Source organism: Acinonyx jubatus, chromosome C1, assembly GCF_027475565.1.
Source record: "Acinonyx jubatus isolate Ajub_Pintada_27869175 chromosome C1, VMU_Ajub_asm_v1.0, whole genome shotgun sequence".
Lineage (NCBI taxonomy): Eukaryota > Metazoa > Chordata > Mammalia > Carnivora > Felidae > Acinonyx > Acinonyx jubatus.
The window spans coordinates 203230500-203255380 of NC_069381.1; positions in this window are offsets into that span (position 1 = coordinate 203230500).

A 24881-nucleotide genomic window follows, 5' to 3' on the forward strand; every position below is an offset into this window, starting at 1 on the left:
GCTCTCTGGCTTCACCACCTGCAGACTCTGGGATTCTGGGCACACTATGACTACTCGTTAAACAATGATGCCTTTTCTTTATATTGTTCTTTATTCTTTTTTAATGGTGTCTGCCCACACCACCTCAAATTCAAAGTAAACATTCAAAACCTTGAAACCTTTTTAGAAAATTTGCTCAATGGCAAATGTAGTTTTTTTTTGCCGAGAATGTAACAAGGGGAAAAACTCCCACTTTGTTATTGCATGCTATCAACTTTGGACTATTTCTTAGACCAACTGATGGCATCATTGCTGTGGCTAGTTTGGAATAGCCTAAAACCATAACAACTTTTGTTTGGGATTTCCTTTGACTTGGGTAATTTCCACTGGGTAATGTCACATAGCCCTGCGGTTAAGCTCAAGTATTGAACACAGTAATAGTTTGTCTCCAATTTTAGAAATGCTAATGACAAAACTTGCCAAGCAAATCAAATTGGGAATGGTAGTCTTCACTGACAAGAGAAATATTTAGACTATGATTTATCCATGGATTCCTTTAAATCAAACGTCCTCAATGGAACCAGTTCTGGCCTCTAGGGGACATTCTGAGCATCACAATAATTGAAGCAGTGTTACTGGCATTTAGTAGAGGGATGCTGGTGGTGCCTGACTGTGTCAAAACCCAAGAGTCCTGCACAGATGAATGGTCTCTTAGCCTCTGTAATTGCCAAATGCCCAATGGGACATCCATGCAGCTATAAAACTTGTTTTTAATGAACGGAGCCTAGAATCGAACTCTCTTTTACATATAAGCTTTTTTAAAAAATGTTTGTGTATTTATTTATTTTGAGAGTGGGGGAGGGGCAGAGAGAGGGGGGAAAGAGAGAGAGAATCCCAAGCAGGCTCCACGCTATCGGCACGGAGGCTGACACAGGGCTCGGTCTCACAAATCATGAGATCATGACCTGGGCCGAAATCAAGAGCCCAACGCTTAACCCACTGACCCACCAGGGCGCCCCAAAGTTTACACATAAACTTCATGTTGGTTTTGTGGTTGGTGGCACGGTTTTAGTAATATACAATACGTCTTGTGGGAACACAGTTACTTTGAAAATTGAGGGAAGATTATACTACTTTGTTTTGTTTAGAACCTTACCAAGAACTGGCCATGACTATGGACTGAATTGTGTCTCCCCCCAATTCATATGCTGAAGCCCCTGCCCCAAGTACCTCAGAATATGACTATGTACACATAGGGCCTGTAATGAGGTAATTAAGTTCAAGATGGGGTCATTAAGGTGGGCCCAATATGGTGTCCTTGTAAGAAGAGGAGATCAGGACACAGATACACAGAGCAAAGACAGGGTGAAGAAGGCCATGCGTCAGCCAAGGAGAGGGGCCTCAGAAGAGACCAAACGTGTCTACACTTTGATCTCGGACTTCTCTTTTCTCCAGAACTGTGAGAAAGTACATTTCTGTTGTTTTTAAGTCATCTGGTCTGTGGTGTTTTATTATGGAAGCCCAAGCGAACTAATAGAGTTGTTTTATTTTTGGAGAAATCATACCAACGGCATTAAAGCTGCTCACTGCATCTGAGTCCCCAGTACAACACATCCATGCCAGTCTTGAGCAGAGCAGGACTGCCTAGTGGGGCCCATGCAACCGTGAGAGAGAGCCATATGTGCTGGTTATTGTACAGGCCACAGTTTGGGATGGTTTGTTACACAGCAACAGATAACTGGCACTTGGCTGGTGTTTGCAAAAACCCTTTCTCTGATGGAATTAAAGAACCTCTCTGTGCCCCGCCTTGCTCTCCAGATCACGTTAGGATGGGACATACCCTCTCTTCGCTCTGGTAAGACTACACGAGTCTACTGGACTCCCTCGGGGTTCTGTTTCTCAGGCCTCAATTGTTTCTAACTCGTTACTGGGGGCGGGGATAGGCAATTGTTAGTCTAATACAGAAAAATGCTCACCAACCCCAGTGGAAAGGCCACGCCGTACGTTGGTTGAAATGACGTAGGAATAGAGACACTTGTTTTTGCTTTGCTGCCTGATTAGTTCATAAGGTAGACTCTGCATTTCCAAGAAGTGTCTTAAAACAATTATCCTTCTCCCACACATTTTTGGCACATTTGGATGAATGCCAACTGGTCCAATTCTAGGCCGGTAAGGACTGGAATTCATCTCTCCTCCAGTGATCTTGCTACAAAGTTCGCAGCTCTGGCACAAGCAAAAGGTAACAGTATAGTCCCATGTACGGTCCTAGTTCACAGGGAGGCCCTCAGGGCCTTGGATGAATCCTGTCAGAAGAAACCGGGCAATACAACAAACATCGTAAATACTTTATGTGGCTTTCTCCTGAACACTCAAACCAGAAGGCAGAATGAATAACTGACGTCAATAATAATGCATCTTGTCTTTTGTGAAAGCACTTTCCTGTCCCAGCTTCTATGGATTTCCTTCCCAAATGGTGGCCTTGTGCAGCGATCTCTTCCTCACCAAGAGTTTAGTCAGAACCCAGGTGAGTAGGGGGTTGGGGGGTCATGGACTTTGAGAGTTGTGGTTTTTCTAAAAAATGTTGAGTCCTTTTGATTTAATCTTTGAAACTCTAGGATTCAGGTTCACTTACATCATTTCTGGGTTGTTTGGGGTCTCCTACAAGCCATCCCCAAATAGTGTTTTCCCACAGAAGTTAATCTTCTGGGGAACCTAGGTATTGAAAACAAGTAGGGTCACCCAGACTAAGAGACTGCCTGGCTGTCGAAGGTTGCCAGTCTTCTGGGGACGGGGGGGGGGGGGGGGAACATTTCAAATGTTTGTTTATTTTTGAGAGACAGAGGGAGACAGAGCGGGGGAGGGGCAGAGAGGGAGGGAGACACAGAATGGGAAGCGGCCTCCAGGCTTCGAGCTGTCCGCACAGAGCCTGATGCGGGGCTCGAACCCATGAACTGTGAGATCATGACCTGAGCTGAAGTCGGCACTCAGCCAACAGAGCCACCCAGGCGTCCCTGGGGGGGCATTTTTAGAAGGTAATGGAGGGACGTGACCATCTTTGTAAGGGACTGAAATGTCTTTCTCTGGTCTGAGTGTGAATCAGGGTCGCTGGGGAATTAATACGTAATTACAGGTGAAGGAAACTAATGATTGATGAAGGATGGGAGCTGCAGGGGAAAAAATGAACATTTGCATGGAGCTTTGGGAGAGGGGGAAAAAAAAAGAACTGGGCTCCAGTGACATTTGCCTGAGATGCAGTTACTGAAATCCATCAGGGTAGCCAGCCGTGGCTCTGAGCCGTGCCCAATGACAGGGTCGGGCCCTCGGACAAAATCGTGTTAGAGATAGAAAGAGACACGACCAATCAGATGATAGAAGGGTTGATGGGAGAGGGCAAGCAGGCTCTGGGGTGCGTCGGGTGAATCCCGGGACTCACCCTGGGAGGTGAGAGGTAGGGCTGAGTAACGCATTGCCTGCTAATGCCTATGGGGGGGAGCGAGGCCCTTATTTGCATCCCCAGCAGAGAACCAGGACAGGGACACGTTCACATTTGTATAGTACTTGGAATTTACACAGCGAGTTTGCTTCTATTTAAAAAAAAAAAAAAAATGTTTATTTATTTTTGAGAGAGAGAGCGCGGAGGAGGGACGGAGGATCTGAAGCCGGCTCTGTGCTGATAGACACAGCCTGATACAGGGCTTGAACTCACAAACCGTGAGACCATGACCTGGGCCGAAGTTGGACGCTTAACTGACTGAGCCACCCAGGCGCCCCTACCCAGCCATGTTGAATCCATGTTTACCCCTAAGTCTCACAAAAATTTCCTGATGCTGGAAGAGCAGGTATGACACATTGTTCCCGTTTTACAGATCAGAAAACCGATCAAGGTCACCCAGGGAGAAAGCGGTTTGCCACCCGCTGATAATGGCTGTCACTGAACACTTATTATGTGCCAGGCACTGCTGCAAACATCTTACTTGTGTTCGTGTTATTATTTCCCCTGCTTTACGGAGTGGGGCTGGCAGTCCCGAGGGGAGTGTCGGAGAGCCCCGATTTGAGGGCCTGGTAGGGGAAGAAGGGATCCCGCTCCTTATTCTGAGAGTTGGGCTCTGCTGACTGCCCTTGGGAATCCTGCATCGCAGCTGTTATTTATGCATAAGTGTGACCCAGGACAGGATGCCCTAGGTTACTGAGGGAAATGGGGGGGCGGGGGAGGGGGCGAAGGCCACATTCACTGACAGCTGACTGTGCCATTTCTCAAATATTTAGAACGTGAATTTGAATAAAGAAGGGATGCGTCAGGCTGAAAGCCTGGGAATCATTTCTGCTGTTTCCAGCTTCACGACGAGCTGCATGAATAGCCTGGTAATTTCACAGGAGAGGGGCTTGATTGCGTTTAGTCCCAGTCCCTTTTTTGCCAGACAGAACACGCTGGGCTCAGCATGACAAAGGAGGTTATAATGAGCGTTTTCAGGGTGTCTAGACCAAGGAGGGAGCTGTCAGGCCTCCTGGGATAAAATGACGGGATGAAAAGACAGAACGTTAGTTCTGGGCTTCAGCCTACTGACCTGCGTGTTTGGCTCAGAGCCAAAAATCTAGGGTCCAAATGAAGGCAAGTTAATGAAACTCTACGCCAGCCTCAGTTTCCTCATCGGCAAAGTGGGGATCATGGCATCATATCCTGTAGGACCTGGGGAGGATGAAGTGAGTTGAGGCAGAGTCTGAGTGCCTGACACGCGGGAAACTATTTTGTGGTATTTAACTACGTCAGGGTTTCTCAGCCTTGGCTCTGTTGACGTTGGGCCTGGATAATTCTGGCGTGGGGGGCAATCCTGCCCATTGTTGGATGTTTAGCGGCACCCTGGACTCTTCCCACTAGATGAGAGTAGGGGCCCTGCCCCCGGGTTGTGACACCCCAAAATGTCTCCTCTTCCAGGGGCAGAATTGTCCCCAACCAAGGATCATAGATTTATACACTTTCACATGAATATATTAGTTTTCTAAGGCCGTCAAACAAAGTATCACAAACTGAGTGACATGATCATTTATTGTCTCCCAGCTTTGGAGGCCAGAAGTGTGAGAACCAGGTATTGGTGGGGCCGGTTCTTTCTGAGGCTCTGAAGGAGAAGCTGTTCCCTGTCTCTTCCCGGCTCCTGGTGCTTTGCTGGCAATCCTGGTGTTCCTGGGCCTGTAGACACGTCGCCCTCATCTCTGCCTTCGTATCCACATGGCATTCACCTATGTGTGGCTCTGTGTCCATATTTTTATCTAAATTTCCCCTTTATTTATTTTTTTAAATACTAAAAAAATTTTTTAACGTGTATTCATTTTTGAGAGACAGTGAGAGACAGACATGAGCGGGGATGGGGGGGCAGAGAGAGAGGGAGGCACAGAATCTGAAGCAGGTTCCAGGCTCCGAGCTGTCCGCACAGAGCCCGACGCGGGGCTCGAACCCATGAACTGTGAGATCATGACCTGGGCCGAAGACGGACGCTTAACTGACTGAGCCCCCGGGCACCCCCAAATCCCCCTTTGTATGAGGACACCAGTCTTGTTGGATTAGAGGCCCACCCTAATGACCTTCTCTTAACTAATCATATTCACAGTGGTCCTATTTCCAGATAAGCTTATATTCTAAAGTACTGGGGTCAGGCCTTCAACACGTGAATTTTGGGGGCACACAATTCAACCCATGGTAAATATACATAAATTTACATACATGTAGAGACCACAGACTCAAAAGCCTACGTGGCAGGGCTGTGTCATACCCAAAAGCCTGGGACAGGCAATTGCTGTTGGGGGGGAAAAGTGGTCTTTGTGATGCAGAGCGTTTAAGGGAAGCCTGGCACTTCAGGCTTTTAGGTGGAATTTCTCAAATTGAGAATGCCAAAAAACCACTAAGATCATTTTCAAAAAGTGTCAGGTTCCCTGAATGCATTCTGAGCAGTGTTGGGCCTGCAGATAGCCAGTTGTCAAGCCCTGTGCAAAGAAGTCGTTAAATTTCATGAAAGGAATTGTCAAGGATCAGAAACAGATTAATTTTTCCCACTGACAGAGAATGGAGAGAATTGTAAGCAGATCTGTAAGCTTTGGGTGACCAAGTAATGTAATGTTTAAATTGGGACACTTTTGGGGCGCCTGGGTGGCTTAGTTGGTTGAGGGTCTGACTCTTGATTTGGACTCGGGTCATGATTCCAGGGACGTGGGATTGAGCCTCCTGTCAGACTCTGTGCTGAACATGGAGCCTGCTTAAGATTCTCTCTCTCTCTCTCTCTCTCTCTCTCTCTCTCTCTCCCTCTCTCTCTCTCTCTCTCCCTCTCTTCCCCCCCCCCCCCATCTCCCCTGCTGGTGCTCTCTCTCTTCTCTCAAATAAAAAAATGAAAACATAAAAAAATAAATTGGGACACTTTGGACAATGAAAGGCTATGTTGTTAACAATCACGCAGCCATCAAAAAGAATGAAATCTTGCCATTTGCAACAACGTGGATGGAACTGGAGGGTATTGTGCAAAGCTAAATAAGTCAGTCAGAGAGGGGCGCCTGGGTGGCTCAGTTGGTTAAGTGTCCAACCTCAGCTCAGGTCATGATCTCATGGTTAGTGGGTTTGAACCCAGCGTCGGGCTCTGTGCTGACAGCTCAGGGCCTGGAGCCTACTTTGGATTGTGTCTCCCTCTCTCTCTATTCCTCCCCCGGCTCATTCTGTCTCTCAGAAATAAACATGAAAAAAAAGAAAAAAGAAAAAAATAAGTCAGTCAGAGAAAGATAAATATCAAATGATTTCTCTCATATGTGGAATTGGGGAAGAGAAGGAAAATAGGATAAAAACTGAGAGGGAGGCAAACTATAAGAGACTTTCAAACACAGAGAACAAACAGGGTTGCTGGAGGGGAGGTGGGGGGGATGGGCTAAATGGGGGATGGGCATTAAGGAGGGCGCTTGTTGGGATGAGCACCGGGTGTCATACGTAAGTTATCAATCAATAAATCCGACTCCTGAAACCATTATGACACTGTACGTTCACTAATTTGGATTTATTTATTTTTATTTTTATTTTTTATTTAAAAAAATATTTTTTTAACGTTTATTTATTTTTGAGACAGAGAGAGACAGAGCATGAATGGGGGAGGGTCAGAGAGAGGGAGACACAGAATCTGAAACAGGCTCCAGGCTCTGAGCGGTCAGCACAGAGCCCGACGCGGGGCTTGAACTCACGGACTGTGAGATCATGACCTGAGCCGAAGTCGGATGCTTAACCTACTGAGCCACCCAGGCGCCCCACTAATTTGGATTTAAATAAAATTTGAAAAAAAAAATCCCTGCAAAAGAGGAGATTCAGATATGATTTACAGGTAATAACTTAGGGCAAGAGATACCAGTGTGTATTTTTAAGTGCTTAAAGGCAATATGCTGAGGAAGAGCATCATTTAAATTGAAGAACTAGGCTATGCATGAACCGATGCTTGAGACCATTTAATGCCTACATTTGTGTCTTTTTCTTTTTTCTCCCCCCTACATTTGTTTCTTTACCAATCATGTCCACTTACCTCAAATATTTAAGGTATCTGTGTAGGTATGTTTTATATCATTTTGTCTGTGTGTGTGTGTGTGTGTGTGCGCATAATTCTTTTTTTCCCCTACCCACGCTTGTTTTAGGCATATGTTGTTGGGCGCATTGGCTCAATGCCACAGTGGCTATTGACCCTTGAAATGTGGGTCGTCCAAGTTGAGGATGTGTTTCAAGTGTAAAATACACACAGGAATTCAAACCTTTTAGTACAAATGTATAAAATACTTCAATACTTTGTATACTGATTGCATGTTAAGATGATAATATTTTGATAATCTGTCTAAATAAAATACATAAAATTAAAATTAAAAACTAATTACATCTAAATGAAAACATCTCATTCAGCTGGGTCGTATGTTCATACTACCTAAATTGCGCCTTAACAGAGATCAACTTGTTTTGACCTGGATGATCTCAGCGGTTAGGGAGGGGCACGGGGCGGGGGGTGGGGGTGGCGGTGGGGTGAGGGACAGTGCGACAAGGGCACTGTGCTGTGGTGACACCCCGCAGGTGCCCCTCCAGGCTCTACCAGTTATTAGGTGGGGAGACCTTGGGCGAGTAACCTTCCAGGTTTCCATTTCTCATGTGTTAAAAGAGATACCAGACTCCAATGGGTCTCTCAGCTCCCTCCAGCTTTGGTCCTGCAAACAGCAAGTAAAGAGCAACTAAGATCCCATGAATGATTTAACTCCTTGAATATCTTGTTTCATTGGACGAGCGCGCAAGGGAAAGGTTTCCTGGGAGGTTTTGCAGGTGGAGATATATATGGCTTACAATTTAGATGCTTCAGCCTCTAAGGTGGTGGGTGGGTCCTTACTCTCTACGGGTCATATATCTGAGGAAAATGAGAAATCTTCCTGGAAAGATCTGTACATCCACACAAAAAATTACATTCAGTTTCAGGGAAGTCATGGGTCCTCTGAAGTCCGTTTATAAAGTCCCCAGTGCTCCATAGATACATCCCAGGATGAGAACCACTGCTTTAAGGGAATTTTTTTTTTAGAAGACCCTCCAGAATATTGTTTCATGTTCTCAGCCAATTCATTCATGTGACGGCACCGACAGACTTCTAGCTGTGTTGTGCATGCACATGTTGCACATGTTGGTGACTGTGCTAGGGGCCCGGCATATGGCAGTGTTTCTCAAAGTTTGAGCTTCCTTGTATTTTAACACATGGGTGCTTTTAATAATTGCAGATTTTTGACGGAAGAAAAGCAGAGCATCTGGGGATATGGGCTAAGAGCCTGCCTTTTAAAATATTGTTCCCCTCCCCCTGACTGTGCTTAAATACACCAAATTTGTGAACCATTGGTGAATGGGATCTACTGGCTTGCCTCCTGCAGATAGGGGGTAGCCTGTCCACGGAACTGATGCGTGAACATCCTTCATCATGTGCCACTTTATTCACAGCCCTCCGTGAGCTGACAGTGAGCGCTTGAGTTACTGTATTCCATCGGAATCCTGGGCTAATATATTGCCAGGGGAAGAGGAGGAAGAGTCCCCACTGCCATCCCCAAACAGCACAAATATTTGGAGAACCCCGGAGACGAAATGAAAAGATGACCGAAAAACAACACAACTCTCCAACCAGCACACTCAAACTTTTGTTCCCGTAGTTTTGATTTCAAGGAGACGCCATGTTTGAGTTCAACTTCCCATGGATCCTCCATTGCCTGTAGGTTGAAATACCTACTGATGGGGATGTTTGCCAGGCGCCCCGCCCCCATCACTCCCCCTGGCAGCACCATCACTTTTCTGTTTTATACATAAGGAAGCAGAGGCTTGCTGGGGCTGGGTGCCTGCTCACCCCTCAGAGTGCCACTCTACCTCCGTGATCTTGACCCACCCTCTCTGCCAAACATGCTTCACATCACCCCTCCCCAGATGTGCACCATTTCTTTCTTCCTTCCTTCTTTCCTTCCTTCCTTCCTTTTATTTTATTTATTCTATTTATTTCCTTCATTTACTGATTTTAAGAGAGCACAAGCGGGGGAGGAACAGAGAGAGAGGGAGAGAGAGAATCCCAAGCAGGCTCTGTGCTGACAGGGTAGAGCCTGATGCAGGGCTTGAACTCACAGACCATGAGATCATGACCCGCGTCAAAATCAAGAGTTGGTCGCTTAACCGAATGAGCCACCCTGGAGCCCCAACCATTGGTCACTTTCAAGTGGGGCCTCTTCACTGGCTTTGGTTCTGTAATAGACCGAATGTTCGTGTCTCCCCCAAATTCACATGTTGAAACCCTAACCGTCCATGTGATGGTATTAGGAAGTGGGGCTTTTGGGAGGTGATTATTAGGTCATGAGGGTGGCACCAACTGTGGGGTTGACAGAGGAAGCGGGTGCTGTTCTGGGGTCCCCACCATGCTATGGCAAAGACTTGTCCCAGAGGTCTGAACTGGCTGACTCAGTGTATTTGGGAAGGGGCCGGAAACCCCCCTAGCAGGTACAGAAGCTTCTTCTAGCTCAGTATTTTAGTAGACGTCTGCCCACCACTACCCCCACTACCCCCACGGGAGACAAGAGAGATTGAGTGGTTCTGTCCAACATACCCCTTGGGAGACTGAGGAGCTGGATTGTGAACACAAGTCCACTTGCCTCTTTCCACTACCAGTGGTATATGCAGAAGCTTCCTCTGGGATGGTTGGTAAAAATGCAGATTCATGCTCTGTCCAGGAATCTATGTTTTCACTAAGCACCCTAAGTGGTTCCAGTAGAAGTGATACATACATCATCCTCACATTCAGAAGCTCCTTTCTGGTCCAAGTTGCCTCACAGATGTGGCTATTTAGATTTCTAAAATACTCTCCAGTTCCTAAAATGCCAGGATGTACATTGTCTCATTTGTAAAATGAGGCAGCTGGTACCGACTCTGGGTGATCCCCAGGAGCCCTTCCATCTCCAAACAGATCCTTCTTTGCTTGAAGGACCAGCATGAGAGCTCCCAGGGGCACACACGGACCACTGTCACAGGAAGACAGTAAGGGAGGAGTGGGAGGTAGAGTGTGCAGACTGGGGTCACCTCACGGGGAGAGGTCTCCCTCCAAGGACCCGATGGACACCCCCGTATGAGACTTCTGTGCACTAGGACCCTGGTGTTTATGGCAGATGTGGCTGCATGAATTGAACTCAGAGCCAGAAGACGAGGGTCTATGCAAATGCTCCCAATTTAGGCAGGAGACTCATAGACACAGAGATTGTGTGAAGATATTTCGAGAAGAAGCACTGTCACCAGTCACCCATGGTATGGAAGGAGCATTGGGCTGGGAGTCAAGATGGTTTCCAGTCCTCACCCAGCTGCTAACTTGCCAAGTGGATATGGCCATGTTACGGTGCCTCAGTTTCTTTCTCGGTAACAGAAAGGGATTGAATTGGATCTTTGGAATCTAAGTGTTCGGCAGAGGAGCCCCAGGGATGTCAGAGAGAAAGGGGGGAACGTGAGTGAAGGGGCTTTAATTACGGCAGCTCACAATTTGCCTGCTTGGTTTATTTGGGTTCTGTGTAAGCTCTCTTGGGAAATATGGTCTCCAGTACTAACAACAACAAAAAATGTTTGAAAAGCACTGGGGTTTGCTTCAAGGCACGCTGAGGCTTCAAGTCACCGAGGCTAGTGTCTCTGGAACGATGTTTGGCCATTTACCTGAATTCAGGTGAAAGTAAGCACATCATAAGCATTTCATTTCTTGGTCCTACTTCCCTGTCACCAAGAACCCCGAATTCAGGTGAGCAGAATGGGGGTTAAATGGTAAATATTGGACCTAGTTAGGGCTAATATTTAATTTAAATAAACACAGCTGAGCAAACAGAAGGCTTTAAGCTAGGGTTGTATTTACGTAGCCATTTCCTTAGTGGGCAATGGCTTTTTGACTTTTTTCCTTCTGATCTTAATTGTGACCTGTTTGACTAAGTTGATGGAACAGATTGAAGAGCCCAGACATAAAAAAGCTGGGGAACCTTTCCGTGAAGGGCATTTTTATCTAAGCCTTTCATTATTTAAGCCTCTGTGAAACAGAGGGCCTAAGGGACTTCTGGAAATTTAAAACACAATGATCTGTGTGTCTTACTATTCTTTACATTCCTTATTCTACTTAAGAAAAGGAAGAAATCGTTTTGGGGTTGTTCTTCTGACACACTCTGGGTGCTTGATCTTGGGTGACTCAGCAGAGCCGTCCAAAGTGGCTACTGCGGGATTCTCCAGGGGCTGATCTGAGGTGGATCGTTGCTATTTCTTAGGCGAGGGGACACTGACGTCACAGCCTTGGGATCTCATCATTTAATTAACAAGCAGAGCATGTAGCCTGGGTGTCTAGGAAATTTACTGGCTTGGGATATATTTTTATGTTTTGAGATGCTTCTCACTTGATCCATGTGATAATACGAGTTGTTTAAAAGAAAGTTTTTTTTTTAATCATCCATTTTTGAGAGAGAGAGAGAGAGAGAGAGAGAGACGATGTGAGCAAGGGAGGAGCAGAGAGCCACAGAATGTAAAGCAGGCTCCAGGCTCCAAGCTGTCAGCACAGAGCCCGATGCAGGGCTTGAGCTCATGATCTGCCAGATTATGACCTGAACTGAAGTCGAACACCCAGCTGACTGAGCCACCCAGGCACCCCCGTGATAATATGAGTTGTTTTAAAGCTAAACTCCCAAACTTCAGTGGCTTAACCCAAAAGAAGTCACTGCTCACTCATATAAAGTCCAAAGTGGCTTTAGGCACCCTGCCTTCCATGCAGTGATTCAGGAATCCAGCTCCCTTCCACCTTGTGGATGACACACACCGGCTTCTTACCCATTGTTACTGGAGATCTGTACTCATCGTTTTGTTCATGCTCCATTGATGAGAACTGACCCCACCAAGTCTAAAGGGACTGGGAATATCATTCTGGGTTGATAACCATTTTCTCCACAGAATCTTTGTCTAATACAAGGAGAGCACAAGTCTTGGGTGGACAACTAGTTATCTTTGCCACAACTAGCAATCGCAAACCTTTACTTGTTGGATAATCATCAACTAAGCATGCAGATTGGACTGCTTAAATCCCAAATAGTCAAGCTGATGACATTTTTACTTTAGTCAAAGCAAGAGGAGAAAAATGCCCAAGGAAATGACACATGTTGATGCTTGTAGAAATGTCCCATCCAGGGGCACTTGGGTGGCTCAGTCGGTTGGGCGTCTGACTTTGGCTCAGGTCACGATCTCACGATTCGTGAGTTCAAGCCCCAAGTCAGGCTCTGTGCTGACAGCTCAGAGCCTGGAGCCTCCTTCAAATTCTGTGTCTCCCTCTCTCTCTCTGTCCCTCCCCTGCTCACACTCTGTCTCTCTCAGTCTCTTAAAAATTAATGAACATTAAAAAAAAAAAAGAAAGAAAAAGAAATGTCCCATCCATCCAACCAGGCATTACAGGGAAAACTTGTTCTGAGAGTCCTACAGGAGAATAAACATGCACAAGCAAACTCAGCTTCTTCCATGTGGGTCCAGAGAATGACTTCCTTTTTCTGTGTCCCAGAGATCATCTGTAACACCTATACTCCGGCGTTATGAGTTTCATTTCTTACGTTATTGAAATCATTGAAATGAACATGTCTGTCTTTGGTGATGAAGGGTTGTTCTCCAGGAAAGGCGTGGACAACAGTGTTCTGAAAAATTAGTCAGAGGAAATGGGGAGCTAAATGTTTGCTTTTCTTAATGAATCTTGGCCATGTTTCCAAATATTTAAATGTAAAATATGTATCATTTAACCACAACTTCAGTGCTAAAAACAAACACAACGCAGATGGTTAAAGGGCATGTGGTTTAAAGTATTAATCCCAAAACAACCTCCACATGCAGTTTTCAAATAAGAATAAGCCTGTTGAATCTCCACAGATATGAATTTTTAAGCAGTCCAGTAAAACCTTACGTTGAGAGTAACTTGTTCTGCGAGACTTCCACCAGACAAATATTTCTAATAAATTTTAACTTGATGAAGAGCGATGTCTTGCAATATGAGTAGTACATGATGCCGAATGTCACATGATCACAGGTGAGCCAATGGTTCATGGTCCTTTTCTCTCTCTCTCTCTCTCTCTCTGTGGGATTGTGGGTGATCATCTCCCATGCTCGGATGCTTGGTCTCAGGCTGTGGTGTTTGGCAGAAGTCAGTGATTTTTCAGAATGTTGAAAGGTGCCCACAATGGGCACTAGTGTAGTTTTTGTCACTTCAAGGCACCTCTGGACAGTCCTTTGCTTTTCCATACACAAGTACGCTTAAGGATGCTTTGCTTCATTCTAGGTCAGTCTGCCTGCAGATATAGACCCTTCCCTCTACTACCTTATTGCCAGTTACATTAAATACAGGATATGATGAGAGTTGATTAATACTGTACTGTAGTCAATATCCACGTGAGCGTATACCATGACCCCCATGCAGAAAAAGATTCCACTGAGTCAATAGATCGCAGTGATTCTGTTAGTGATAGTGAAAGTCGTCCTACACAATAACCCTCCTCTCTCTTGTCTCCCTCACATCAGCCATGAAGGTTTTCAAAGGTAAGTGAAAGAGAGAAGATTTGTAGTGCACAACCGTTGACAAATAAGATGCTTCTGTGGTTATTTGTGTGTCGGGATAGATATGGTCTCTTCCTTAGCATGTCTCTTCCTTGGCACAATGAAGAGGAAGGCTGGACCTCATTCAGCTGAGGCCAGAAATCAGGAGGACAGAGCATGGATCCTGGGGGAGTTTCCCCATCTGCCCTAAGAACAGCTTGTTTTGTCCTTTTACTGTTTGCTTTTGAATTTTATTATTATTTATTTTTATTTACTTGTGGTGGTTGTTGTTTTTTAATTTCTCAAGTTCTTCTCTCTCATTTCTAAAGGAAGCACTGGAACCCTTGAACGTCCCTGGCCCCTTTAAGTTCAAGTGGCATCATGGTGCAGGAAATCAGCAGGTGCTGGGATCAGACTCCTGTGGGCTTGATGTGGGGTCAGCTACCTGAAAGCTTTGTGAGCCTGCATTCTCTGTGCCTCAGTTATCTCATCTGGGAGATGGGCCGTTGTCAGGATTCAATAAGATATGGTTCATGAAGAACACTTGGCATAAAATAATGGGCCTACCCATCCATATCTTTCTATCTATTGAGCTATCATTTATCTATTTAACTGTCTATCATCGATCACCTGTCTTATCTGCCTACTTATTCTCTCCTCTCTCTATTATATATGTATGTAAACTATGTATTATATAATCAATAGATAGTGAGAAAGAGAGAGGAGAGATGGAGAGGAAAGAAAGAGGCAGTGGAAGAGGGAATCCAATTTTTTGGGGGGTAACTTTGACTTAGTTCTTTCAGTTATGAAATACTTTAGGCATACAAAATGTTATAATAATAATAATATAGCAAATGCATGTATAGTCACCATATAGCGTAAGAAGCTGAACCATGCACGTGGGTTTGGGCTCTGACCTGATAGCTCAGAGTCTGCTTGGGATCCTCTCTTTGCTCCTCCCCCACTCATGCTCTCTCTTTCTCAAAATAAATAAATAAATAAATTAAAAAAAAGAGAAAGAAAGAAGCAGAACGATGTAGACTCAACTGAAACCACCCTCCTACTCTTTTCTAGTCTCCTTTTCTGTCTTTCTCCTCTTTTCTCCTGCCCGGAAGGAACCAGTCCTGTGCAGTCTTTTCCACTTGCACTATTATGTTTGAACTCATCCCAAACAACTTGTTTTGCATATTTTTAAACTTTGGTGCAATAATATATTCTATGTACCTTTCTGCAATTTCCTTGTAATGCATAACATGTCTTTTTACTTTAAATATTTATTTATTTATTCATTTTCTAATATTGTATTTTTGACATATGTATGTTGATACACATACACCCAGTGCGTTCATTTTTTAAAAATTTGATTTAATGTTTATTTATTTTTGAGACAGAGAGAGAGAGACAGACAGAGAGACAGAGAGACAGAGTGTGAGCAGGGGAGGGGCAGAGAGAGAGGGAGACACAGAATCCGAAGCGGGCTTCAGGCTCCGTACTGTCAGCACAGAGCCCAATGCGGGGCTTGAACTCATGAACCGCAAAATCATGACCTGAGCTGAAATCAAGCGTTGGACGCTTAACCGACGGAGCCACCCAGGTGTCCTGACACATATTTTAATACGTTATAAATTAACATAATCGGCATTCATGAAACCACGTGTCAACCTGAGACCTTGACCACAATGACAACCTGCATCACCTAGAGGCTCCACATGAAATTCCTGGAGTTGAAGACATCGCTTAACGCATTTGTTAGCTCTGTTTTGGAGCATCTGTGCTTTGGCGAGGCTGTGAAGTATCAGGGAACAGGTGGAGAAGCCATTCTATTTTCACCTGAAATTGTAACTGCAGAGGATGGAAGTGACCCGGTTAATGACATTGGAAACCTAGCTCTGAGAACGTACGTTTAGGTAAGTGTTTAATTCATTTGCTCTCTTTGGGCCTCAGTTTCCTTGTCTGCAAATAGAAAGAGATGGATTCGATGATCCCTAGGTTCCCTTAGTCCCTTGGGTAAAACATAAGCTTCTATTAGGTTTCCATGGTTCCATGAAGGTGGCATTGGTCTGCAGAAAAACTACACTCAGGTGCCGGGGAGCTGACAGCATCACCTGACCACTGTGTCCAGTTAGAACCTGTCCTCCCTGGAGTGCCCTTTGGGGTGGTGACAGAATTCCACCATTTTCCCTGAGCATTCCAGGGCCATGTGTCTTTCTTTCCTGAGAATGAATCATGGAACTGGGAAGCTGGATCTCATCCAAACCTCAAACCAAAACAAGTCACCCTCTGTCTTTGAACTTAGTTTTTCCTGTTCTCTCTCTAATGTCTAGTTACGTTATGGCCCCTTTCAGACTATGAGTATGTTTACGAAGAGAAAGAAGAGCTTTGGTGGGGGTGGGCAAGAGACGAATAGTGACTTCAAATATCTGTTGGCTACCATGTAGAGGATGGAGGAAAATATTCTCAGAGTCACAACGGGGGAAGCAATGGCTGATGGGGAAAGCAATGACTGAAGCTACAGGGAAGCAGTTTTGGGTGGCTACAAGTACTTTCTGACCATTTGAGCCATCTTGTGGGGGAGATCTTTGTACAGAAAGGTGTCAAACGCTAAGTAATTGATTAGGTCAATGTATAATATAAATATATGCAGGCCCTGGGCTGGGTTCTGGGGGAGGGGGGAACAAACACGAAGAAGCTATCATCCCCGGAGCCAGGAACGTACAGTCTGCTGGACACAACCATGTTCTGCTTTGCAAGATAATTAGATACCCATCTGCAGAGCCATAAATTGACCACAAGCAAAGCACTTGGGAGTGTGGAGTGGGGAGATATCTCCTCAGGCTGAGGGAAGAGGGAAGTGGCTGTGTGTGGGGGGCTGGTACAGGGTCCTGGCTCTTGAATTAGGTCTTGAAGGTAGACCGAAGGTGAAGATGTGGGGTGGGGGGGGGGGTGGGGGGCAGAGACAGCTTGCGCCTGAGCCATTATGGTGTCAGGTCAACCTGCGGTGCCCCAGCTCCTTGAGTTTGCCCTCATGTGGCCGGCTGACTCTTCAACTGCTCTTCACGGAGGTTTGGTCTTCCCCTCAGACACTTTCTAAGACGTTGACCATGGCCCCAGGGTGGGAGAGGGTTACCTGGAGCCCAGACTTCCAGACCCTGTCTCCTTCATTTCCCAAAGCCTGCCCTCCTCCCTGAGCCTGAATGCTACAGGCCACATTAGTCCTCGCCCATCTCTGGGAAGCTTACCTTCCATGCCCTGAAGGCGATGCTCTCATGCCCCACACGTGCCCACTTGAGGAGGTGGAGTGCAGTGGGTGGTAGGTAGGAAGTGACTGCCGGTGGTTGGATTCAGGGAAAGAAAAAACCAAAGTGCCATTGGATCCGCGTCTGGCAAATCCCCATGAAGTCATTCGCATCCAGTTCTTTTCCTTTCTTGCTGTTGCCACCCCTGTTCTCTTCCTGGGAGTATGGCGATAGCCTCCCAGCCTCTTTCTCTTCTCCGTCCCTCGCTGGTGGGGCCACACTCTCTGCCCATGACTGAATAGCCGAAGCATCCCGCCCGTGCCAGCTCCAGAATGACCCCTGGACCATTCCTACTAGGTTTCCTAGCTGTCCATGCTCTAAGAGCATTTTGGTCCATGAAGGGTGAGGGGCTAAGGATGCCTGAGTGTGGGTGACCCATCCAGTCTCGCCTCTGTGGGAAGGCGTGTCCAGCCTCCGCTGCCATGCTGCACTCTGGGGAAGTCAACCCCCTCCAGCTCCTCCTTCAAAACCCTGCTCTGTTAGTTAATCTGCATCCCACACTTGATCATGGGGTTCCCCTTTTCCAGTTTCTCAGAGGCTCTCCTTACTCACACTCATATCGTGCCCACATTCTTGGGTATGTATGGCATGAGGGTCCTGCACACTCTGACTCCCACTCTCCTAGTGCTTGGTGGCAAATACCCAACTTGTGCGTGAGCATGTACTGTGTTCTTGGCTTTCATAAGGGAGCCCCAGCCCCCTGGATCCCACTCCGACCATGCCTCAGATGTCCCACTCAACTCCTTGCTGTGCACTGAGGACACTGTTCCCCAATCCACCAGGCTGAAGGAGCCCTTCCTTCAGAACCACCTGGACCCATGGTTTCTACCTCACTGGTGGCCCATGGGGCTAAAGGCTCTTCACTTGACTGAGCTCTTGCCTTATTTTTATACTTGGCACTTGGCTTCTTGAAGCTAGAGACTGCTTCTTATTTTTGGACTCCCCCCCCACCCACCCCCAGCAAGAGCCCCTCACCCACCATGGCATGGTGTTCTTTGCCCAGAGAGGATGCTCGATATTTTTTATTATTTACAGTTTAAAAAAAATTTAATGGTTTTTTTACAATTTATTTTTGAGAGAGAGGGAGAGAGAGAGAGCGAGGGAGAGAAGGAGTGGGGGAGGGGCAGACAGAGAGGGATTCACAGAGTTGGAAGCAGGTTCCAGGCTCTGAGCTGTCAGCACAGAGCCGGATGCAGGGGTCGAACTCATGAATTGCGAGATCATGACCTGAGTCGAAGTCGATGCTTAACCGACTGAGCCACCCGGGAGCCCCAAAGATGTTCAATAGTTGTCTGATAGATGCGATTGCCGAGGGCAGGTGGTAGGAAGCTGCAAGTATTGGGAGTTGGCCTGCAGGGGTTTTGCCACCCCCTAGTGGGGTACTTTCAGAGGCAAGAAATTTGGAGTGGTGGGCCATGTTTCCTGGACATCACCAGACGCTATATAAATATAAAATGGAACTCCCAAAGGGATCTCCTTCCTGTCAATGGTAAGGAAGGATGAAACTCAGTGTGCAGAAAATGACGTTTCGCCTTCACTGATTTCTCCTCCCTGAGCCCTTTCTCCATTTGCACGCGTTTTCCTCTATTAGTTCCCCCGAGGGCTTGCTTTGTACCTCCTGTGTGCATGGCCTTTCGCTCTGCCTTCTCTGCTGGGTATACGAAGAAGAAGGGGTGCAGTGGGAGTCTCTGGTCCCCAGGGGGTCCGTGTTCACAGGCGCGGAGCTCAGCATCTGTTGCATTTGCCTCTGCGCCCTGACTTCTTTGACGGTTGGGTCAGTGGCATAAGAAGGCGTGACCTTGGAGGTCACCTTGCATCCTGGTTTGTAGCAGAGCCATCAGGACTACCAGCTATGTGACCCCTAGCCGTTTCCCTCACCTCTCTCTGCTCCCCTTTCTCCATTTGTCAAGTGGAGAGAATAATCGCCCTTCCCTTAGCAATGCTTGTAGGAATGACGTAATAACAGCAGTAGCAGCTCCAATAATGGCACCAATGAGCTCTTACTACGTGCTGGGCGCCGCACTGGGCTTTCTTCATGTGTTAATTCTGAATTTTTAGGACTCTCCTATGCGCTCAATACTATTATTATAGCTCTGCCTTCTAGAGAAGGAAAATGGGGCACAGGGAAGTTGAGGAACTTGCCTAAGGTGACACAGCCAATAACCGGCTGATCTGGTATTTGAACTCAGACAGCCTGACTGCTGGAACCCCAATGCTGACCACGATGCTACATTGCATTTAGAACGCTAGGTCAAAGCGACCTCGGTGAAAAATGGCAGAGTAAGAACTTCTGAAAATTTTCTCCTCCATAAAAGCAACAACAACAACAACAACAACAACAACAACCCTGGCAAAAAATGTCAGACTTGACTTTTTCAGAACCCTGGAAATTAACCAAAGGCTGGCAACAATCCAGGGAGTGTTTATTCAGGAAAAATGACAGAATTTCAGGAAGAACAAGAAGCTTTATGGTGTTTTAAGTTTCTTATTCCTATTCTCCCTTTCAGCTCTGCAGTGGCCAGAAAAATGAACAGCCTGAAAATGAAATCACACTGAAACCTACTAGTCTGGCGGCCACCGGAGGGAGCAGAATGACACGGGAACGCCTTCAAAACCCCGTCTCAGAGAATTGCTATTGCTTTACCTTTCTGGGCTATTCCCTGGGAGACACTCTTTGCAAAGTTGTCTTTATTTGCTTAACTCTGAGTCTGTCGAGTGAGGAAAATCAGTGTTGAAACAATTAGAGGCAATGGATGAACTTTGTGATTGCCTGAGGCTGTCAATAATGGTTGGGGTCACCAAGACACTTCAGGGAAAGCAAAAATGAAAACTTAAAAAACTGAGGAATGAGATACTCACAGAGGCTTTGAAAAGCTCTGACATATTTCTGGGCACCTTGAGAATAACACACAGGCTTGGGGGTGTGAATACTCCGTAAAGATCAAATAGACTGGAAGCCGTCACCTCTGGCTGAAAATGAAGCTCTAAACAAGTGGGAAGTGAAGGCTAAGGCAGAGTTAAAGTTGCCCGAGGGTTGAAGGTGCGTCTCAGCACGCACACAGTACCCCATGAGGAAGACCAGGAAGTGTATTGGCTCTGAAAGATACGTGAAATCAATCCTAGTGTGGTCATTAGCTCACCACTAAGCAAACTGAGTAGAGATTTCAGCGGCCACACATGGCAGAGAACTCAGACGCTACAGAATTAGTCCAGAAAAGTGAACAAACAGACAAACAACATTTCGAGAAGCAAAGGAAATAAAAGTAGCCCAGGTTGAAATGGGAAAAATAGAGCTATCTTTATTTGCAGATGACATGATCTTATATGTAAAGGATTTCAAGGAATTTACTAAAAAATGGTTAGATCTAATAAAAAAAAATTCAACGTGGTTGCAGTATACATTAATACGTAAAGTGAATTGTATCCCTATACATTAGCAATGAACAATATGAAAATAAAATGAAAAAAACAATTCCTTTTAGCCTAGCATCAAAAAGAATGAAATGTTTAGTGAAAAAATTTATGAGATGAAGTATAACGCTTATACACTGACAACTACAAAATACTGCTGTAAGAAATCAAATATTTCTTAAAAAAATTTTTTTTAATGTTTAGTTATTTTTGAGAGACAGAGAGAGAGCGGGGAGGGGCAGAGAGAGGGGGAGGCACAGAATCAGAAGCAGGCTCCAGGCTCTCAGCTGTCAGCACAGAGCCCTGACCCGGGGCTCCAACTCACAAACTGGGAGATCGTGACCTGAGCCGAAGTCGGACGCTTAACCGACTGAGCCACCCAGGTGTCCCAGAAATCAAATATTTCTAAATGAATAAATGGAAAATCATCTGTATTCATGGATTGGAAGCCTTGATATTATTATTATTTTTAAGTTTTATTTATTTATTTATTTGGAGAGAGAGAGTGAGAGCAAGCACGTGGGAAGGACAGACATTGGGAGAGAGAGAGAATCCCAAACAGGCTCTGTGCCGTCATCCAGGAGCCCGATGTGGGGCTTGAACTCACAAACCACAAGATCGTGTCCTGAGTCAAAATCAAGAGTCAGATACCCAACCAACTGAGCTACCCAGGCCCCCGAACGCCTTAATGTTATTAAGATGGCAATATTCCACAAATCAATTCACAGATTCAATACAATCCTTATCACAATTCCAACTGTCCTTGTTTTTTAGAAATAGACAGGCATTTCTAAAATGCATATGAAATTGCAAAAAAAAAAAACAAAAACAAACCCAAAATAGCTAAGAATCTTAAAACAAAAGGAGAAAATTGGAGGACTCACACTTTCTGATTTGAAAACTTACTACGAAGGTACAGAATTCAAAATGACGTAGTACCAGCATAAGGCAGGACGTATAGATCAGTGGAATGGAATGGAGTGCTCTCAAATACACTCAGACAACTATGGTCAATTGATTTTCCACGAGAGTACTAAACCCATTCAATGGGAAAGGATATCCACATGCAAAATAATGTATTTGGACCTCTACCTCACATCATATACAAAAATTAACTCGAAATGGGTCAAGAAACTTAATATAAAAGCCAAAGGTATAAAATTTTGGAAGGAGACATCGGTGTAAGTCTTTGTGACCTTGGGCTAGGCAACAGTTTCTTAGATATGGCACCAAATGCATAGGGGACATGCAGAAACTTGCAGAAAAATGCAGAAACAACAGAAAAAAGACATTAGTTGAACTTTATCAAAATTAAAACCTTTGGTGGATCAAAGGACACTAGCAAAAACATGAAAAGGCAACTCACAGACTAGGAGGAAATGTTTACAAATCATATATCCAATAAGGGTTTAGTATCCAGTGTTTAGTTATCCGTGCTGTCAGCACAGAGCCTGATGTGGGGCTTGAACTCACAAACCATGAAATCATGACCTGAGCTGAAGTCAAGAGTTGGATGCTTCACTGACTGAGCCACCCACATGCCTCTGAAATATTATTCTATACCCACTAGGACAGTTATGATCAAATATAGGAAAATAATGAGTGTTAGCAAGGGGACCCTCAAAACTGTTGGCAAGCATATAGAATTGTGTCACCTCTGTGGAAAACACTTTGTGGTTCTTCAAAAAGTTCAACAAAGAATTCCTATATGATCCAGTAACCCCGCTCCTAGCTGCGTATACCCAAGAGAATTGAAAACATATACGTGAACAAAATCCTGTACCTAAATATTTACAGCAACCCTATTAATAAAAGCCATAGGGCAGTAACCGCATAAATATCCACCAACTGATGTGTGGATAAACAAAATGTAGTGTGTTCCTACAATGGAATATTATCCAACCATAAGAAGAATGACACCTGCTACAACATGAAATGAACCTTGCAGGCATTGTGCTGAGTGAAAAAAGTCACAAAGGATTGCATACTGTGTGATTCTATTTCAATGAAATGTTCCGGGTAGGCAAATCCATAGACAGACTCTTGGTTGTTGGGGGAGGGGTGATGATAATGAGTATGGGGTTTATTTTGGGGATAATAAAAATCTTCTGGAATTAGATAGTGATGATGGTTGCACAATGTGAATAAACGAAGAACCACTGAATTGCACACTTTAAAATGGTGAATTTCCTGGTGTGGAAACGATATCTCAGTTAAAAAAAGGGTTCGGCATATTGCCTGGCCATGGTAAGGGCTAATTGTTAATACCTTAGTTACAGAGTATTTAGGAGATGCCCCATGCTATGCTGAAGTCCGTATACATGATCTCATTTCATCCTTTCAACAGCCTTAATCAAGGCACAGAGGGGTAAATAAATAGCCTAGGGCCACACAGCTGGTGGGTGGCAGAAATTGGGACTTGAATGTAGGCATCTGATTCTGGAAACTGTTTTTAATCCCTCTGCTTTCCTACCCATTCCCCCCTGCTTATGGTGATTATTATTTTTCCTCTTATGCCTAGGTGGCTTGGATAATTTAACCAACTTTTTCCTAGACCGATGGAAGGGGTAAACTTGCCTTTCCGCTTCTATGAAAAAATTTAACGCTTTATGGCAGAAATAAAAGCCAAGGCCGTAGGGTATTTACCATCTCAAATGAGCTTCAGATTTTTTTCTTTCTTATAGAAAAAAAAAAAAAAAAAAAAGAGGTCCTTGTCCAGGAGACTTGCCTTGAGGGCCTGGCTTTCTGTGGGTTGTACCTCTGTCATAGAGACAAACTGGGGCTGAGCCTGACTGCTCTCACACTAGGCGATCACTGGAAGTAGGAACAGCGCCATGGTGGGCCAGCTCAAGTTGGAGATCACAGCCTGTGTCTGGGCTGCTGAGAGGAGCGTGATTCATTGTAGACAAACGTTCGGTTCCCTTCAAAGAGGAAGTTAGTAGTATTTGATGAAGTTTTGGGGTGCTGGTGGGGTGGTCTGGAGCCGACGACCAAGAAAGAATTCTTGCAGATGTCTTTGGTGCGAAAAGATGATTTTATTAAAGCATGGGGACAGGACCCGTGGGCAGGAAGAGCTGTACTGGGGTCCTGAAGGATAACTCATTATATACCCCTGAGGTTGGGAGGGGGTCAGAGATAGAGTAAGTCTCCAAGGAATTTTGGAAGCAAGGTTTCCAGGACCTTGAGGGGCTAGGGAAACATCATTTATCACAGTTTAATAAAACCTCAGTCATGAGACCCTTCAGATGCATATGGGGGGAGCATACACTTGGAGCTTGATTGCCAGCATATATCCTGGGCCAGTTGAGATAATGGATTTACAGGATCCTCCAGGTTGGGACAATGTTAAGCCAAGATTCCTTTTTGCCCCTAGTGAAGTGTATTCATCAAGGCAGCTGAGCACTTAGAGGGGGGTCACTCTGCCTGTTTCAAGGACTTGTCAATGGACTGTAGTCAGGAAGGGAATTCAGCTTTTCATTTGCCTTAGTTTCCTACATCAACATGGCAAGCACTTAAACCCCTTTCCTTTTTCCTGGGGAGCCAGGAGTGTCCAAGGAATATCACACAGATCCCGCCTGGGGTAGGGGTCTGTGGGGGGGGGGGCGGGGTGGTGCTAGCTTGTGCTTTGCCCCTCAGCCTGCCTCACGCTCCCTCATCAGTTTTCATGCAGGAAGCTGGGATCTGACAAAGCCCCGATGCCAGACACGGTCAACCAACACTCATTTTTACTTTGACCTCTTTGCTTTATAATCAGTCGTTTCTTATTTTGTTTTGATCCTTTGATTTCATGACATATCTGTTGGTTTGGGTGGCAGGACATGTGTATTTATTTGACTAAATGAATCAGTGAATGAATAAATGAAGAGATATAGGCCAAGGGAATATATCATTTCTTTAGGCTATGCCCAGTGGAGCGTGGGGCCAGGATTGTGATGCGGGTTCGGTTGAAATTTCTAGAAATATTAATCTAAGACACCAAGCTCAACCAGTGGTCAGTGACCAACTTAATCATGTGGCTTTCTCACTTCCCAGGAACCCCCCCTCCTCACCCCTCCCCCCTCCCCCCCAGGCAGGGCAGGGATACATTTTCTTCTCCTCAAGCTTACTGT